The 18,975-nt window shown below is 39.1% G+C and overlaps 1 long non-coding RNA gene across 1 annotated transcript in view; it reads left to right on the top strand.

Annotated features, from left to right (window-relative positions):
• The first annotated feature begins 4,249 nt into the window (after nucleotides 1-4,249).
• Nucleotides 4,250-18,975, top strand: part of LOC103101853 (uncharacterized) — an 88,450-nt gene continuing 73,724 nt past the window's right edge. The window contains exon 1 of the long non-coding RNA XR_008911406.1: nucleotides 4,250-4,673. This is a non-coding gene — a long non-coding RNA (uncharacterized LOC103101853). The remainder of the gene's footprint in view (nucleotides 4,674-18,975) is intronic.

The raw sequence follows: 18,975 nt of genomic DNA, 5'->3' as shown, positions 1-18,975 counted from the left end.
CTAAAAGAACTAATTGAAATAATTAATAACTTAGCAGAGTTTCAGGATATAAAACAAATATATATGTATTTATACACAAACATCTATACTATGCATATAATCAGCATTTCTATATGTCCCCAACAAAGTCCAACAGCAAGAGTTAGAATGAAAATTCCATTTAAAATAACAGCAAAGATTGGCCAATATGACAACAAAGGAAAGTAATGAATGCTGGAGGGGATGTGGCAAAGTTGGGACATTAATGCATTGCTGGTGGAGTTGTGAATTGATCCAACCATTCTGAAAAGCAATTTGGAACTATGCCCAAAGGGCGCTAAAAGACTGTCTGCCCTTTGATCCAGCCATACCACTGCTAGATTTCTACCCCAAAGAGATAATAAGGAAAAATATTTGTACAAAAATATTTATAGCCACACTTTTTGTGGTGGCAAAAAACTGGAAAATGAGGGGGTGTCCCTCAATTGGGGAATGGTTGAACAAATTGTGGTATATGTTGGTGATAGAATACTATTGTGATCAAAGGAATAATAAAGTGGAGGAATTCCATGGGAACTGTAATGACCTCCAGGAAGTGATGCAGAGTGAGAGGAGCAGAACCAGGAGAATATTGTACACAGAGACTGATACACTGTGGTACAATCAAATGTAATGGACTTTTCTATTAGCATCAATGCAATGAATCAGGACAATTCTGGGGGACTTATGAGAAAGAACACTATCCACATCCAGAGGAAGAACTTTGGGAGTAGAAACACAGAAGAAAAATAAGATTGATCACATGGTTTGATGGAGATATGATTAGGGATGTTGACTTTAAATGATCACTCTATTGCAAATAGTAATAATATGGAAATAGGTTTTGAACAATGAGAAATGTATAGCCCAGTGGGATTGCTCATTGGCTCCAAGAGAGGGGAGAGAAAAGGGGAGGAAAAAACATGTATCATGTAACCATGGGAAAATATTCTAAAATAAATAAATAAATAAAATTTAAAAATAACTGCAGACATCATAAAATGCTTGGGAATTACTTGCCAAGACAAATCCAGGTACTATATAAACTTATTTAGAAAACACCTTTCAGATCTAAACAGTTAATTTAGGCCAAATCTTAGAAGTTAGATCTAAACAATTAAAGAAATATTAATTGTTCATGATCAGGCTGAGCCAAAATGATAAAAAACAATTCTACTTAAATTAATTTACTTATTCTGTACCATACCAATCAAACTACCAAAAAATTTTAGAGCTAGAAAAAATAATAACAATTAATCTTAAAGAACAAAAGGTTAAGAATACCAAGGGAATCAATGAAAAAAAATGTGAAGGAAGGTGATATAGCAATACCAGATCTCAAAGCAGTAATCACCAAAACAATCTGATGCTGGCTAAGAAGTGGTGGATCTGTAGAATAGAATAGGAAAACACTATACACAGTAGTAAATGACCACTCTAATTTAGTGTTTGATAAATACAAAGTTCCAAGCTTCAAGGACAGAAACTCAGTTCTCCTCCAAATGCTACGAAAACTGGAAAGCAGTTTGGCAAAAACTAGGTATAGACCAACATCTCATACAGTATACTAAGATAAGGTCAAAACGGGTGCCTGATTTAAACATAAAAGGCAATATCATAAACAAATTAGGGTCGAATTGAAGAGTTTATCAGTCAGATTTATAGATAAGGGAAGAATTTATGCCCAAACAAGAGATAAAGGACAGAGCATTATGAGCTATAAAATGGGTAATTTAAATTATCTGTACATTAAATTAAAAAAGATTTTGCGCAAACAAATCCAATGTATCCAAGAAGGAAAGCAGGAAACTGGAGGCAAAATTTTATAGTCAGTTTCTCTGATAAAGACCTCATTTCTCAAATATATTGAGAACTGCGTCATATGCACAAGAATATGAGTCATTCTCCAATTGATAAATGGACAAAGGATAGGAAAAAGCAGTTTTCAGAAAAAGAAATCAAAGCTATTTATAGTCATATGAAAAAATGTTTTAAATCAGTATTGATTAGAGAAATGCAAATTAAAACAAATCTGTAGTACCATATCATACCTATCAGATGGCTAATATGAGAGAAAAGGGAAAAAAACATGTTGGAGAGAATATGGAATAACTGGGACACTGTTGGTAGAGTTGTGAACTGTTTCAACTATTCTGGAGAGCACCTTAGAGCTAAGACTGAAGGATCATAAGACTGTGCATAACCTTTGATCCAGCAATACCACTACTAGGTCTGTATCCTACAGAGATAAAAAACAAAAATGAGAACTATATGTACAAAAATATTGATAAGCATCTCTTTTTGTGGTAGCAAAAAACAGGAAATTGAGCAGATGCCCATTAATAAGGGAATGACTGGATTATAGAATATGATTGTGATGGAATACTATTTATTGCGTTAGAAAGGTTGAGCAGGATGCTTTTAGAACAACCTGGGAAACCATACAAGAGTTGATGTAGAGTAAACAACTAGGAGAACATTGTACACATTAACAGCAACATTGTACAATGATCAACTGTGAATGACATAGCTATTATTATCAATGTAATGATCCAAAGATGGTTCTAAAGTCTATCCACCTCCAGAGAAAGAACTGATGTAGTCTGAAGGCAGATCAAAGCATCCTTTTTTATTTTCTTGATTTTTCTTGTTTGTTTGTTTCTTTTGGTCTGTTTTCTTTTGCAGCAGCCAATTTGGAAATCTGTTTTGCATGACTGCACATGGGTAATCTGTATTAAATTGCTTGTCTTCTTGAGAGGGAAGGAGAGAGAGATTGAAGAAAAGAATTTGGAACTTAAAACTTTTTTAAAAACTAATGTTAAAAATTGTTTCTACATGTAACTGAGAAAAATAAAATAAAATAAACTGTTTTTCTGTTGTTTTCAGTCATTTCTGATTCTTTGTGACCCCATTTGGGATTTTCTTGGCAAAGATACTTGCCATTTCTTTCTCTAGCTTATTTTATAGATGAGGAAACTGAAGCAAATAATAAGTGACTTGCCCAAAGTCACACAGCTGGTAAGTTGTCTGAAGCCAGATTTTTAACTCAGGAAGATGAGTCTTCTTGACTTCAGGCCTGGCACTCTATATCCACTAGGTCACCTAGCTACCCTGCACATAAAAAATAAAAGAAAAAAAAGAAAGAACAAACCCCTGCAAGAATCATAGATCCAGAGTTGGAAGGGACTTCAGAGGTCATCTAATTCAATCTTATTTGATGGATGAAGAAAATGGGACCCAAGGAAGTTAAGTGATTTGTCCATGGCCTTGTAGGTAGTAAGGACCAGAGGTAGTAGTTGAACTTAAAACTTCTAACTCCAAGACCCAGGTGCTTTCCATTATAACTCTGCATCCTTGAGCTCATTTTAGTCTTTTCTTTATCTAAATTAGGCGTGTGTAACGATAGCATGGCAGCAGAGAAAGTGAGGGTAGCAGGTTTGTGAGAGATGTTTAAAAGCTCAGAACAAAAAAATTCTGAGATATGGGAATTGCAGGGTGCAGCGGAGGGACCGTCAGATATTAGAAAGTCTTGTATGTCTTGGAGGATAATAACCACATGGCAACGCAATTGAAGAACGGCTCCTTCAAATGTTCTTTTCTGATGCTTTTGTTGTTCACCCCCTTTGAGCCGTGTATGACTCTGATCCCATTTGGGGTTTTCTTGGCACCTATACTGGAATGGTCTTCCAGATCCTGGGCCCAGGGCTCTGTCCACTACAGCGCCTCGCTGTCCCTCTTTTAAAATGAGTCCGTAGACATATCACCGTGTCCTTTTGCACTTCGAATCAGCTCCACTCAAAAGTAATATTTCGGGCGTGGAGTAATGGAGCTGAAGAGGCAGCTAGTTGCCAGCTCTTCGTAGCCCATGGATTGCATCGATTGTCTGACCCTTGGAGAAGGAGAAATGCTTATTGGATCTGTCGCTGGGTGCGGCTCTCCGTCACCCTCTCAGTCATCCTGACATTGCTGTTCCGAGAAAGGCAACTGCCTCCCCTCTCTGCCTGTTGTCGCTGGTCTTGCTAAGCTAAAGATGTCTATGTTCTGGGTTTGCAGAACCCGAGTGAATGTTTGTTCCTCTTCTCCCTCCTCCCTCATCTCCCCAAAAAAGACACCCAGGGACTGTTAGAGAGGAACTAGTCCAATCATTTCATTTTGCAGATCAGGAATCTCGGGTCCAGAGAAATTAAGTTGCAGCTTACACACTTTTCTTTTAATGCAAAAATACAGAGCAATGAGCTCAGGTCTTAAGCTTTGGCTTTCAAATCCTCCATTCCCAGCCTCCCCTGCCTAAACTACTCGTGGGGCTCAGCCTGAGTGCACCCTGTTCCAGAGTGGACAGCCGCCCTAGACCCATCGTGATCCTGAGCAGAGCTGTTATTTATTTGTTTTTGTTTTTGTTTTTGTCCTACTTTGTAAACTTGCTCTTTTTTTCCAGCTCAATCCCTCATCACCCTAGATTCAAGAAGCAAGAGCCATGTGATGGGAGTGACATTTCCCGGGTCAGCTTCTCTCCGCATTTATCGGCGAGTTTTCTGGAACAGCTACCTGGGGTGCTCTTCAGATCTTTACGAGTCATTCCAGCCTGGCTGATTGGGCTCAGAGGGAGGCAGGCTTCTCTGAGTGTTTGGAGCCCCAGCTGTTCTTTCTCAGGAAAGGTAAAATCTTTCACAGCTCGAGTTAAGAAGCTGCGGAGAGAGGGGAATGGGGTGGGCGGTCAAGAAGGTGGGATCCTCCCTAGTGAGTCCCAGGGACGAAGGGATGAAGCCTTTTGGAAACTGCCTTCATTGGTTCCCCCCATTGGCCGGAACTTGCATCCTTTAATTCTTTCCCGCTGCTTTATTTGTCAGTGGACCTCTGGGAACTTGGGCCAAGAATGTGAAATGCGTGTTTATTTTAAACATGGGTTATGTAAAGGGGCTTCAAATGTTGCTTCGTAATCCTTTTACAGCCGGCCCGTGTTGGTTCTGTCTGCGCGTATTGGCTCTGCTGATAGTAGCTTGGGGTTTGAGCCTCTTTCTGCCACTCGTCGCTAGATGCTTGGCTGGTAGAGCAACCATTTACGATTTGCGGATCTTCCTCTCTGAGACAACCCAGAGGGGATTTAATCTTAGCCAAGCCACAACCCTTAGCCAAAGTGGGTGTGGCGGAAGAAGCCTAAATCTCTTGTTTCGGGATCAAATAAGAGGAGCTGTCTACGAGTGATTTGCCCAGATAAACGTTATATAAATGTTTGAGATTATTATTCCTTGACCAGCCTCCTGTCTAATCCCTTCCAGCCCAATAAGTATTTCTTAGTCTCAGGAACAGACTGACTTATCTTGTGGTTCAGATGTTTCAGTCTTCCAGACTCTTCATAACCCCCATTTTAGGTTTTCTTGGCAAAGATACTGGGGTGGTTGCCATTTCCTTCTCCAGCTCATTTGACAGATGAGGAAACCAAGGCAAACAGGACTAAGTGACTTGCCCAGGGTTATTTGAGGCTAGATTTGAACTCAAGTCTTCCTGGCTCCAACTGTGCCACCTAGCTACCTTTACTTTTCTTAGTAGAAAACGAAGTTGGTATTGGAAGCATGTAATTCAAGTCAGTCTAAATTATATCAGCACTTACTGAACACCTTCCATAGAGGGCATGATACTAGGTGTTGGTGGAGATAGAAATTAGGCTGAAAGAGTTGGGGTGTAAATGGGTGGTGAAGAAGTAGAGGCAGCAAATATAGACTATTTGATAGAAGTTTGGTAGGGAAATTTTATTCAGTTGAATTGAGCAATTATCTATTGATTCTAGGCACTGATAATACTACCTGAAATTTAGAAAAAAACTAAAAAAGTGTCCTTTCTTTTCAGCTTTATGACTATCCTTATAAGGGTAAATATAATGAATTTTATTATTTTTATTTTATAAATGATGAAAATGTGACTCATGCAGGGTGAGTGACTTGCCTGTGGTCACATAGGGAGGATGGATTTGAACCCAGACATTCCTGGCTCTGAATTCTACATCCTGCTGTGATTTAATGCTGTTTCTAGAAAAGGAGGAAAGAGATAAGATGACAGCTTGACAGCATAATAAGGCCAATGGAATAACACATTTTTTAAGAATAGGGAAGAACTGGGGCAACTAGATAACAAAGTGGATAGACTGCCAGACCTGGCATGAGGAACACCTTGAGTTCAAATCTGTCCTCAGATACTTCCTAGCAGCATGACCCTAGTAAGTCACTTAACCCCCAAAGCCTAGCCCTTGTCACTGTTCTGTTCTAAGGCAGAAGGGTAAAGGTTAAAAAAAAAAAGGAATAGGGAAAGTTTAAAAAAATGTTAAGAATTGGGAGAATCTACATTTCTGTAGAATAAGAAAAAGGTGCCAACAGGATGAAGATGTATTAGAGAAAGGAGATGATAAAATATAATGAGGCTATCCCCCATAGGTAGCAGTATGGGGGTTTCAAATGGCTCAAAGGGAGGCAGAGTAGACATCTCTAGCCTCTTCTCCTCCAATATTTCTACAAAAGAGACTTTAATTCCTGTCAGGAGGGGAAGTAAGATGCTGGAGCCAAATATTTGGCCACTCTGCTCTCCTCTGAGATAAGGTACTAGGTTAAAAAAGATGTATCAGCTCCCTTTTATATCCTTAGTCTACAGAATGTGTTTTTCAGATTCAATCTACATTTCTGATTGCTATTTGTTAATGAGGAAGGGAGGGCCCAAGACTTGACTCCCTTTCCACCAAATAACAGATCCACAATGAACACACATAGGAAATAATGAAGAATCCATTTATCCAAGTTGATAGTAAAAGAGAAATCAGAGAAAGTATACATAGGAGAATGTATGCCAAACAATACAGAGTGAAGGAGCTCTCCCAGTGGGAGTGAGATAATTCAGGTCAACCAAGAAAGTCCCAGATTTCACCCAAGGGGAAATTCCCCAAAGTCTCTACTGTAGCAAGCAAGAGATAGGGACATGATGGGGACTGCCATCTCCAATCAAGTCAGCTTCTTCCCAGTCTTATTCTCTCTTTAGAAATCTAAAGTGGTGTTGGCTTCTTCCATCTTCTCTCTTGAAGCTGGGAACCAGAAGTACCCAAAGGGATTGCAAAGCCCAAAGAGACTCAAGAGCTGGAAGAGAGACAAGAAGACTCTAAAGCAATGTACCTCTCCACAAATGAGAAGAAAGTCTGGTCTCAGGTTATAGCAATGCTGTCAAATTTTTATAATTCTTTTCCTTCCAAATTCTGTCCACATCTATACTTTTATTTAGGATACATAGAGTGACATAAGCAAGTTGCAATTCTCTAAGTCTATTTATAAGTTGCAAAACAGGCTCTTGCTCTGCAGCGGTAGAGAAAGCTTCCTCACTGAAGAGTTCCCTCCATCAATAAAATCCTTTGAATGAAGAAGAAAATAAAAATAATTATCATAAGGTATAAGGGAAGTATTATTATTACTCTTTTATTAAAGATGGAGAGATTGAGACAGAGAAGGGTGATTCCAAACAGTTATCCACGCATTTGTCTATGGCTCTTCAGGAGACAGATTTTGATCTACCAATTGATTTCTTATGTGTGGCTCAGAGGGAGGATTTTCTTCTCACTTTACCAGCTCACTTTAGAAGCAACTTTTGGCCTTCGCTAGCTCTTATACTTTTTTTTTTTTCCTGCTCATACCTCAAAAGTGAGATGATGTGGTTAGAGAGAAAAATTAACTTGGAGTAAAAAGTCCTGGTCAATCTACTTCTCTAAGGACCAACTTTCTCATTTATAAAATGGGAATAATAATCCTGGAATTTTTTCGTTCAGTTATTTTTCAGTCATGTCATTGAGGATTTTCTTGGTAAAGATACTGGAGTGATTTGCCATTTCCTTCTCATTTTACAGATGAGGAAACTGAGGTAAACAGGTTAAGTGATTTGCCCAGGGTCACTTAGATAGCAAGTTTCTGAGGCTAGAGTTGAACACAGATCTTCCTGATTCAAGACCTACCAGTCTATCCACTGTGCCAACTAGGTGCTGAATAATCCTTTACTAATTACTGAAAAGGGATGTTTTGAGAAATATGCTTTGTTATGACAGTGTTGTTGTTATCTTAGCTGCCCATTTTCTAAGATGAATAGTCACTGCCATTCCCCTTCATAAAATTAAAGTCAGAAAGGAATTTAGAAGTCAACTAGTCACATCTCCTCATTTTTCACAAAAGGAAATTGAGGACCAGAAAACGGAATTAACTTAACCAGACACACAAGTAGCAAGTATTGGAACTGACTGAAATTCAGTCCAAATCCTCTTATATCTTCTTATAACTCCAGTACATTTTCCACTGTACAATGTTGCTTCCATCATTTAAGGGACCTAACACTTTCCATTATCTTCCTTTGAGTTCTTAGGTATTCTACTTTTGTTATAATTAGATTATGATTTTATCTAGAAAGACTACATTTTCTGACCAAAAATTAAATCACATGATTTGTTAAAAGACATTAAAAAGATCTTAAAATCTATTAGTTTGAATGGGCCCCAGTGATGGTGTAGTTCAATCTTTCCATATTATAAACGAGAAAACAGATTTGACAAAACGGACTGGTTATGTAGGTGGGACAGATCTGAAATTTATTTTGTAAAACCAAAGTATGCCTTCTTTTTATGAAACTATATTTGTCTGGAAAATCTGGAAATAAAGTTTCAAATAGGCACAAAGACTAGGAATTTACTATTACTTTTTATAGGCTAATAGTACAGTACTCTGAATTTTCAACCAATAAATGATATAAGGCCATTTCCCTGAGAAGTTACATTGTTTATTAACAGGGCATATGGTCTGTTAACAAAGAATGGGTCCTTGTGATTGCCTCTCATGCAAAAGATGCTATGTAAGCACTGACACTCCCTTGAATAATGTGTCCTTTTTCTGATTGACCTGACAGTTTGTCCCTTAGACTTCCCCTGGCAGTCCCCATTGGATATTTCAAAAGAGGAGGTGGACTTAAAGATTTTAACTCTTCCCTTATTACTTCATCATGGGGAATTAGGTCTTTACCCAAATAAGGGAAATGCCAGACCCACCCTGCTTTCAAATGTGTGAAAGTTCACCAATTAAAGAAATGTGGCCAATCCACCCATCTCTGGCATGTTAAGAAATTGAAAATCAGGTTGTTATTGAAGCCCAGCCCAGTCTTGAGACCTGGGCTATTTCAGTCTGACCTTGGAAGGTCAAAGGGCTTGGGAAAAATGAATGATTTCCCATAGAAATATTAATAATAAATAATATAATTCAATATTAACTAAGTCTCCTTCAAATACTTTCTTTTGGGGGCACCACCATTCTTTTAGTCACTCAGACCACAGAGTAACAACCTAGGAGTTATCTAGTAATCTTTGATTCTCTATTCTCTCATGCCCTCATCCAGGCTACTGTCAAGTCTTGTCAACATCCACAAAATCTTCCTCATGGAACATCCATTCTTCTTCTTTTTGGCTACCACCTTAATTCAATAAATCAATCATCGGTCATTTGTAACATTTCATTCACTTCCCTTCTTTCTTATTTATCTTTTGGTTCGATTTATCTAGTTATGAAAGTGGAAGGTTGAGATCCCCCACTAGTATGGTCTTACTCTCTATTTCCTCCTTGAGCTCCTTTAATTTCTCCTTTAGAAATCTAGATGCTATCCCATTTAGTGTATAAATGTTTATTAATGATATCACTTAATTGTTTATAGTACCTTTTAGCAAGATGTCATTTCCTTCCTTATCTCTTTTAATCAGATAAATTTCTACTTTAGCTTTGTCTGGTAACATGATTGCTACCCCTGCTCTTTTTACTTTAGATGATGCATAATAAATTCTGCTTCTGCCTTTTACCTTTAATCTGTGAGTCACTCTGCCACAAATATATTTCTTGTAGACAACATATAGTAGGATTCTCTTTTTTAATCCACTCTGCTATCCTCTTCTATTTTATGGGTGAGTTTATCCCATTCACATTCAGTGTTATGATTACTAACTGTGTATTGCCCTTTATCATGTTATCACCTTTAGATCCTGCTCCATTCCCTTTCTCTTTGATCCTCCTCATCAATTTTGCTTTTTGTCACACTCTCACTTTCCCCTCCTTACAATTAACTCCTTCTTCCCTTCTCTTATTTCCCTTTTACTTCTCTGTGGGGTAAGATAGAATTCTATACCTCACGGTGTAGAGTAAGATAGAATTTTATACCCCACTGAGTATACTTGTTTTTTACTCTCTGAGCCAGTTATGATGAGAGTAAAGTTTAAGCATTGCCCTTCATCACTCTTATCCTCCACTCTCTATAATAATTTTCACACCTCTTTATGTTATATGATTTACCCTTATTCTATTTTTTTTCCCTTCCCTTTTCTCTCAGTGCAACCCTCACTTTCAGTCCTAATCAATGGGCATTTGTTAAATGCTTTCTCTGTACTAGATTATGGACTGAGTCAAACACAGATTGGAGTGGGGAGAAACTTGAGGAAGAAAGACCAGTTGAAAAGTTATTGCAATAGTCCAGTCTTGATGAAGGTCTGGTCTAGGTGTGGACTAGGATGGTAGCTGAATGAATGAGGTAAAGGAGACATAGAAGAGAGATATTGTGAAAGTAGAAATATCAGGATTTGGCAGCAGATTGGAAATGTGGTGTGAGTGAGAATCAGGAGTTAAGGATGGCATTGAGGTTTCAAAACTGAGTACCTGAGAAGTTGGTGGTATTTTCAATTATCATAGGAAAGTTGGGGTGAAAGAGTTTGGAGAAATACATGAATTCTGCTTTGGGCATGTTAAATTTGAGATACCTATGGGTGGTATCCAGTTTAAGATATCCAAAAAGAGACTAACGATGAATGACTATAATACATGAAAGAGATTAGGGATGGATATCTAGTTCTGGTGATCATCCGAATAGAGATAATAATTGAACCCATAGCAGTTGATAAGAAAACCAAATGATAAAGTATAGAGGGATAAAGACCTCATATCTCAAATCTATAGAGAGCTTTGTCAAATTCACAAGAATGAGTCATTCCCTAATTGATAAATGGTCAAAAGATTTGAACAGGCAATTTTTGGAGGAAGAAATCAAAGCTATATATAGTTATATAAAAATACTCTAAATTATTATTTATTAGAGAAATGCCAATTAAAACAACATTGAGATGCCATCTCACAAAGATCAGACTGACTAAAATGATAGTTGGAGAAAAGGACAAATGTTGGAGGGGATATAGAAAAATGGGGACACTAATACACTGTTGGTGGAACTGTGAACTGATCCAACCATTTTGGAAAACATTTTGGAATTATGCCCAAACAGTTATAAAATTGTGTATATCTTTTGATCCAGCAATATCTGCACTAGATGTGTTTTCCAAGGGGATCAAGGATAAAGGAAAAGAACCTATATTTCTAAAATATGTATAGTACCACTCTTTGTGGTGGCAGAGAACCAAAAATTTAGGTGACACCCATTGAATGGAGAATGGTTAAACAAATTGTGGTATATAATTGTGATGGAATACTACTGCACCATAAGAAATGATGATCAGGCTAATTAAAAAAAATTACAACTTGGAAATTAAAAAAACAACAACTTGGAAATAACTACAGGACTATGAACAGTGAAATGGGTAGAACTAAGAATATTATATACAGTAACAACAATTTTGTTTGAAAAGTAAATTTGAATGACTAAGCTATTTAAATTAACTACTAAGGACCTATGGAGGAAGATGCTATCTATCTCCAGGGAAAGAACTGATACACGGCATGAGGTATTGGATAGTTTCATATATATATTTGTGTCAAATGTTTGCCTTCTTTAACGTGGGCTTGGGAGGAAGGAAAACAGCTTGAAACTCAAAAAAATCTTTTTTAGAAGAGCAACATCAAATCATTAATCCTTTATTAAGTACCTATTATGTACCACATACTGTAACAAGTGCTGGGAATATAAAGAAAGGTAAAAAATAGTCCCTGCCCTCCAGGAGCTCAAAGTCAAATGGGGGGGGGGGGCGGTACGGGGACAACATGCAAACAAATGTACAAAATATAGAGAAAAAACTGGAGGTAATACCAGAGGGACAGAATTGGTATTAAGAGAGACCCACAAAAACTTCTTAAAGAAATTGAAACATTAGCTGAGACTCAAAGGAAGCCAGAAGGCAGAGACAAGGAGGAAGATCATTTCAGGCAAGGGGGACAAGTTAATAAAAATACATGGAGATGTAGGTAGGTGGCTCAGAGGATAGAGCCAGGCCTGAAGATGGGAGATCCTGGGTTCAAAGCTGGCCTCAGATACTTCCTAGTTGTGTGACTCTGGGCAATTCACTTGACCCCAAATGCCTAGCTCTTACCATTCTTCTGCCTTGAAACTGGTACGTACTGATTCCAAGACAGAAGGTCAGGTTCTTAAAAGTAAAAAGCCAAAACAAAACATGGAGTTGGGAGATGGAGTATCTTCTGGGGGGAATGGAAAGGAGGTCAGTGTCACTGGATCGTAGAATATTTGGAAGGGGGTAAAGTGTAAGAAAACTGGAAAAGTAGGAAGGGGACAGACTATGAAAGGACTTTAATATATATATCTTTATATATATATATATATATATATATATATAGAGAGAGAGAGAGAGAGAGAGAGAGAGAGAGAGAAAGAGAGAGAGAGAAAGAGAGAGAGAGAGAAAGAGAGAGAGAGAGAGAGAGAGAGAAAGAGAGAGAGAGAGAGAGAGAGAGAGAGAGAGAGAGAGAGAGAGAGAGAGAGAGAGAGAGAGAGAGAGAGAGAGAGAGAGAGAGAGAGAATGAGAGAGAATTTTATATTTGATCCAAGAGATAATAGGGAGTCTCTGAAGATTTTTTTGTGTGACCCTGGGCAAGTCACTTAACTCCCACTGCCTAGCTCTTACCACTCTTTTTCCTTGGAACCAATAGACAGAACAGATTCTAAATTGCAAGGTAACGGTTTAACAAAACAAACAAACTTGAGGGAGGGAGGATGAACTGAAGAGGGAGAAACTTGAGGCAAAGAGACCAAACAAAAGACAATTGCGGTTGTCCGGGCATGAGGCCATGAGGACTTGCACCAGAATTGTGATTTGTGCTACAGTCTCCTTGGAGTATATATGTCAGACTTGCTAGGTATAGCCCTCTTGGAGCTAGGTTGCAAAAAGCTGATTTAAGATGTATTTTAAAAACCTAATCTAATTCCTTCATTTTTAGATGAGGAAGATAAAGTTCCAAGAGTGCAAGGGACTTGCCCAAAGCCATATAAGGGGCAAAAAGTGTCACGGGAGGGCGTCCTGTCCAGTTTTGCTGACTTCAGACCCAACGCTCTTTCCGCTGTATCCCATTGTCTGTCCAGGGCACTTCTGATCCAACATGACCATGCATTTGTGTTTGTTTTCTTAGGCATGAACTGTCCCCAAGGTGTCTGCTGCTCATGTCTAAACCATGGAATGCACAATAAAAGAATGTTTTTCAGGAGTTATTTCATTGTGAATTTACTCCTGACAGTTTTTGTTTAATCAGAACAATATTTTCCAGGTTGCCAAGCAACATGGTGATGGAGGAGAGGGTTTTGGTGCCAGCCATTGAAGTGGAAAAGGCTGTATCTCATGCCTCCAGTATAGTATTGTTATTTTTTTTTTTAAGATTTGTGTTGGTTTTGTGCCTGGCATTGAAGTAAAAGGACCGAATAGACTGGGATGAGAAAAGTAGAAAAGATAATTTAAGAGGAAATGAGGGTATTTATGCCTGATCCTTTTTTCCTGCATAAAGAGATAGTGCAAACATGAAAGCTGTGAATGACATCAAATTAGATGAAGTAGCCTGAGCCTTGGCCAACCAGATGAAAGTTCCATATGGGTCTGAAATATTAGAGGAGTGGACATGTATAAGGAGGGCCAAGTTTAGTAGCCACGGGCAACAGATCTAGAGTCCTTCTTTAAGAGAGAACCAATTTGCACAAATACAAAGATGGGGTACTATCAGCTCCACAGCAGAGGGGAAGAGAGAGATATGGGAGGCATGATGGACTGCAAGCTAAATCAGATTCCTAAGTATGGAAGTAGAGTTTAAAAAATTTAAACATGGGGTCAACTGGGTGGCTCAGTGGATTGAGAGCCAGGCCTAGAGAACGGGAGGTCCTGGGTTCAAATCTGGCCTCAGACACTTCCCAGCTGTGTGACCCTGGACAAGTCACTTGACCCCCATTGCGTAGCCCTTACCCCTCTTCTGCCTTGGAGCCAATACACAGTATTGATTCCAAGACGGAAGGTCAGGGGTTAAATAAAAATAAAACATGAAAGCTGCCTATGCTGCTGGGAGCACAATAATCAGAAATTCTTTGTCCTGCGCATCACTCTGGCTCTCACTAGAGAGGGCCTCCTGCCAGGAATACTGTAGAAGGATTCTTCCAGGGTTTGGGAGGTTGAACTGGAGGACTTTGGAAGTCTCTTTCAACTGCTGGATTCTAGAATTCTAGAACACTGCGAGTGCCCCACAACAGAAAAAAAAATACTCCTAGTGAACTTGGAGAAACCACCAAAAAGGATGAATAAAATAACTGCGGAAAAAAGGCAAATGAGGCGCGGCCAAAGGAAATGGTTTGCCGACAGCTTAGGGGATCAGAAACGGGTCTCGGGCAGCCCACTTGAAACATTCTTTACCTCGTGGAATGTTCCTGTCCTGTGATGGATCTGAGGGGAGTCCTCCCTCCAAGGATGCAGACTGCAACTGGCCTAAGACTTCTTTGTCATCCTCTGGGAGTCTTTTCTAGGTCCTCCCACAAAGGCGCTGTCAATGACTCGCTCCGCGGGCACTGATTCAGCTCTACGCGATGCAGGGATGCAGACAGTGAAAGAATGCGCGCTCTTGGGGAGCTATGAGGAGGATGAGTGTGTACAGTGTAAACACAGGCTGAATGCGTGCTGGAGACCGCTGCCAGCGATTGCACGACTGCCGCGGATACCAGGGCAGCGCTCAGGATGCTCTTAGCCTGGACGCTTATTCCACGCCTGGCTCGCCTCCATTTCTGTTCCCAGACATCCCTCCTGGGGTACTTCCTGGCTTGACTCAAGGAAATATCCACAGCACTTCATTTCACAGTCTGGGCAATTGTATTCTTCATCCATTTAGTTTTTCCCGTGTGGATTGCTAGGTCATCTCTTGAGCGGCCAAAGATCTCATGAAGGAGATCTTATCTAAGTCCAATATTATACAATCAATCAATCAAGTTTTTTTTTTACTATATAACCCTCACCTCCCATCTTGGAATCAATACTGGGTATTGGTTGTCAGGCAGAAAATCGGTAAGGGCTAGGCAATGGGGGTCAAGTGACTTGCCCAGGGTCACACAGCTGGGAAGTGTCTGAGGGCAGATTTGAACCCAGGACCTCCCATCTCTAGGCCTGTTTCTCAATCCACGGAGCCACCCTGCTGCCCCCTCCATCAAAATGTATTAGGCACATAGTATGTGTCTTGCTGGCACAGAAAGAGCATCAGAGCCACAACATCATTTTTAGGGAATCCTCTATCAACATTTTGCACGGATTGTATTCTGTTATGGGAGTGAATACCTTTGGCAGGCATACAATTGTTTATTTGGGGTCTTGTTTGGTATTGAGCTAAAGAGCTATTTTTGTGGATGCATATGTCAAGTTGGTGCAGTGAATAGAACTCCTGGGGAGAAACCTGACCTCAGACACTTACTGGTTGTGTGAAATGAACCTGGACAAGTCACTTATTTCTGTCTGCCTCCGTTTCCTCATCTGTAAAATGAGTTGGAGAAGGAAATGGCAAAGGTCTTTGTCAACAAAACCCCAAATGGAGTCATAAAGAAATAGACATGATTGAAATGACTAAAAACAACACATCTCAAGAGGTCTTGTATGGTTTATAATACACCCAAGGAAGAGAGTTCATTGATAATAAAAGAAAATATTAACTTAATGGGGAAAATGTAGCCTTTTGGGGAAATTTTTTAACATTTTATTCACTTATATGACTGTGAAAGTATGATCTATTTTATAAAAATATCTTTAGAGGCTTCTCTGCTTTATTCTCATCTTTACCCCCAGGATGCATGCTCAGAACATTTTTCCTAAAGACTTCAGAGAGTTGTGAAAGCAGATTTATGAATCAATAGTTATTGATTTTTTCTTGGCTGCCTTTCTTTCCTTTTGTGTATAAAAATTCACATATATGCAGAGGATCCTATCTAGCAAACTCATGTGGGGACATGAATGAAAGGTGAATGAGACGGACAGGCATGGATGGGTCATAATCTACATCTTTAGATTGTCTGTATGGAATAGATAGATGTATGGAATGAATATCCATTCATATTGGTGAGGTCACAGATCCAACTGAGATAAGTATAGAAATAAAAAATACCATCCATAATCTTTTCCATTATTCTGGGATCTTATTTTTTTAAACCCTTACCTTTTGTCTCAATTCTATGTATTGGTTCTAAGGCAGAAGAGAGCAAGGGCTAGGCAATGGGGGTCAAGTGACTTTCCCAGGGTCACACAGCTGGGAAGTGTCTGAGGCCATATTTGAACCCAGGATCTCCCATCCCTAGACCTGGCTCTCAATCCACTGAGCCACCCAGCTGCCCCTTTGATGTATCATTTAAGTAAATATTCTCATATAAAAATTCATCTGACTGTTTAGTGCTCAAATGGAACTGGGATGCAAGATTCCTCTAAAATTACAAGCATACAATTGGTGTGGGGGCTTGAGCTAATGGAAGAGAGATGAGATATTCCCCAAACTTCTTGTGAGGGTACTAGAATACCCGAGGGTAGAAGGGAAATGTGACCATACCTGGTCTTCTTCAGGTAGTAGGGGACATGGTGGTCACTGTCACATGTGCCTAAAAATAGATACACAGGAAAGACATATAAACATTTAAATAATTAGATACAGATGCATAGGCAGCAAATTTATGAATTATACACACACATATAGAATATATATAATAGTTCTCATTCATATAGCATTGATTTTTTTTCACAGGGTCCCTGTGATATATGTAGGTTGTGCCAGTGTCTTTAGAGAGGCAGTTTCTCTACTAAGATACTTACTAGTTAAGTGACCCTGGGTAACGTAACTTTTCAGCCTCAGTTTCCTCCTCTGTAAAATGGTGTCATAATAGTATGATAATCTAATAATAAATATAATCTACTTCATGGGGTTGTTGTGAAGATCAGACAAGATAATAAAATTACATAGGATAATATTTAAATGTTAGCTACATCAATTTTATAGTTAAAAACAAACAAACAAGTCTGAATCTCAAAAAGTTGAAATATCTTACTTGGGGGCCCATAGCTAGTAAGTATTAGAACCAAGATTTGAACCCAGGTCTTCTGATGGTAAAATCAGTGGTTCTTTCCATCACACTACCCTGTCCCTTTTTACAAAAACAAAACAAAACACAACACTTACCTTTTATCTTAGAATCAATACATATATTGGTTGGTTCCAAGGCAGATGAGTAGTAAGGGCTAGGCTGTGACTTACTCAGGGCCACCCAACTAGGAAATCTTGCTTCTTAATTAATGTTCATATAATTATTAACCAAAAATAAGTCAGTAGTGTACAAAGTAAGGTATTGAAGTATAGAGTTTATAGGGCTATCATATATAATATTATCTTGAGTTGATGCTATTATTTTTCTCCCAAGAATTTATAACAATTTTAGGATATTATCTCATTGACTCTGAGAAGACTTCTGTGAGACCCCATTTTAGAGATGAAGAAACTAAGGCTAACAGAGTTCTCTAGTGGCTTAGGAACCTTTCAGTTGTTTCATGAGAAACCCCGAGCTTGAACTCTGCTTCATCACACACCATTTCCTGTCCTACTATTCTAGCCCTTCTTGCAGCTTCTCCACAGAACGTTGCCTTCTTAATGACGTCAGTTATTTTCTGAGAAAGAAGCAAGTTAAATCAAGAAGATCCTATTTGGAAAGATGCCCCAATGTGGATGAGGTAGAGAATTGAGAACCGTGTGGTTTAAGCTTACACGACTGTCCTTTGGCCGAAAGCAGAAATGGGACATTCTAAAAAGACCTTTGATATTTATCAGGAACCTCTCCAAGGATTTCCCCAGGAGGGGAATAGACGTGGAAAATTTCTTCTTGTACTGGAAGCTTAAGAAGTAGGTTGGTATTTGCTCAAGTGAAACTGGAGGACCCACAGCTGAAAGGGATTTTGGAAGTCATCTGATCCATGTTCTTCATTTTACAGCTGAGGAAACTGAGGTAGAGAAAGAAGAAACGACTTGCCGAGGTCATATAAATAGTCAAGGTCAGAGACAGCATTTAAACCTAGGTCCTTTGACACCAAATCCAGTAAACTACGCTGCTCTATCGGTATTTATTGGGTGCCTTCTGTATGCGTGCTACTGTTTATTTTGGAGGACCCAAACAAGGCAGGAAAAATGGTCTCTTCCCTCAAGAACATAGAATTTAGTTGAGGGCAGGCAACTGAGTCACACCCCATGCCGTCCAGAAGTGCTGAGATCTACTGGTTTCTTTTACCCCGTCCTCCAGCTAAATATATTGTCGTAAAGAGCAGGGAAATAGAGAGCTAGATGTGTCTTACCTCTGTTATTTCCAATTTATCCAGGACATAATTCTTGGCACATCGTTATTTGCATGCCTTTTACGTTTTTCCTTTTATTCTCAGTGATGAGTACAGTGCTTGGCACATAGTAGGTGTTTACCAAATGTTTTTTGACTGTCTGAGAGAGCCATCAGGTACACACACACACACACACACACACACACACACACACACACACACACTTTGTCAACTCAACAATTACCACTACAGAGGAGAAACAAATGGGATTTTATGAACTAATGGCCAAGCGCCCAAAAGACAATTCGTTGAGTGGAAGAGGAATGACACTAGATTGCAAATCAGAAGATCTGAGTTTGAATTCTGAT

The sequence above is a fragment of the Monodelphis domestica genome, chromosome 4 (assembly GCF_027887165.1).
Source record: "Monodelphis domestica isolate mMonDom1 chromosome 4, mMonDom1.pri, whole genome shotgun sequence".
Classification (NCBI taxonomy): domain Eukaryota; kingdom Metazoa; phylum Chordata; class Mammalia; order Didelphimorphia; family Didelphidae; genus Monodelphis; species Monodelphis domestica.
Note: the sequence above shows the minus strand (reverse complement) of the source record. Positions and strands in the feature narration are given on the sequence as shown.